The sequence below is a fragment of the Durio zibethinus genome, chromosome 15 (genome assembly GCF_047325235.1).
Source record: "Durio zibethinus cultivar Kanyao isolate XHJ-2024 chromosome 15, ASM4732523v1, whole genome shotgun sequence".
Classification (NCBI taxonomy): Eukaryota; Viridiplantae; Streptophyta; class Magnoliopsida; order Malvales; family Malvaceae; genus Durio; species Durio zibethinus.
In genome coordinates, this window is record NC_143176.1 from 12,637,161 (window position 1) to 12,638,011 (window position 851).

An 851-nucleotide genomic window follows, 5' to 3' on the forward strand; every position below is an offset into this window, starting at 1 on the left:
CTTATTAATTAAGAAATTGAAAGAACATTTAGAAGAAGGAGAAAAGAGCAATCAACAACATCTGTACCAACACCCTTGGCTAATACAAAAAATGAAAGGCAAAGAACCTTAAGAGACTATGCAATTCCCAATGCAGATGGTTTTTAACCATCTATTAGAAGGCTAGCTATCCAAGCCAATAACTTTGTAATAAAGCCTTCAATTATATAAATGGTCTAAACTTTTGTTTAGTTTGGAAGGTTACCAAGCAATGATCTAAATCTCCACCTTTCTAAATTATGTGATACATTGCCCTATAATAGTATTTTTTATGAAGTAATTAGACTAAGATTATTTCTTTTTTCTATTAGGAATAAGGCAAAAAGTTGGTTCTCGTCATTACCACTTGGTTCCATCACCACATGGGATGATTTGGTCCAAAAGTTTTTAGAAAAAGCTTTTCCCACCAACCAAGACAGCAAAGTTAAGCAATGAGATCACCACCTTTCTACAAGCAGATGGTGAAACATTATATGGTGGATGAGAATGATTGAAGGAGCTGTTAAAGAAATTCCTACACCATGGATTACCTAGTGGCTTCAAATCCAAATCTTTTATAATGGTCTCACACTACCCATGAAAACCACCTTAGGTTCAGTTGCTGGAAGGCAATTATGAGCAAGACTTCTGAAGAAAAAAATAAGCCTATTGAAAATATGGTTATTTGTGGCAGGGATTGAAAGGTTAGTAAATGTCTACTGGTTTATTTAAGTTTGATGCTATTACTTCTATCAATTCGTAATTAGTTGTTTTCACCAAAAAGATTGAAGCCTTAGAAAACCAACCTAAGCCTACCATGTGAATGCTATACA

At 34.1% G+C, this 851-nt stretch overlaps 1 non-coding gene across 1 annotated transcript; it reads right to left on the bottom strand.

The window, feature by feature from the left end:
- Positions 1-460: 460 nt before the first annotated feature.
- Positions 461-567, bottom strand: LOC149514685 (small nucleolar RNA R71). The gene has a single exon (XR_016328408.1). It is a non-coding gene; the product is annotated as a small nucleolar RNA R71 (small nucleolar RNA).
- Between the last annotated feature and the right edge of the window lie 284 nt (positions 568-851).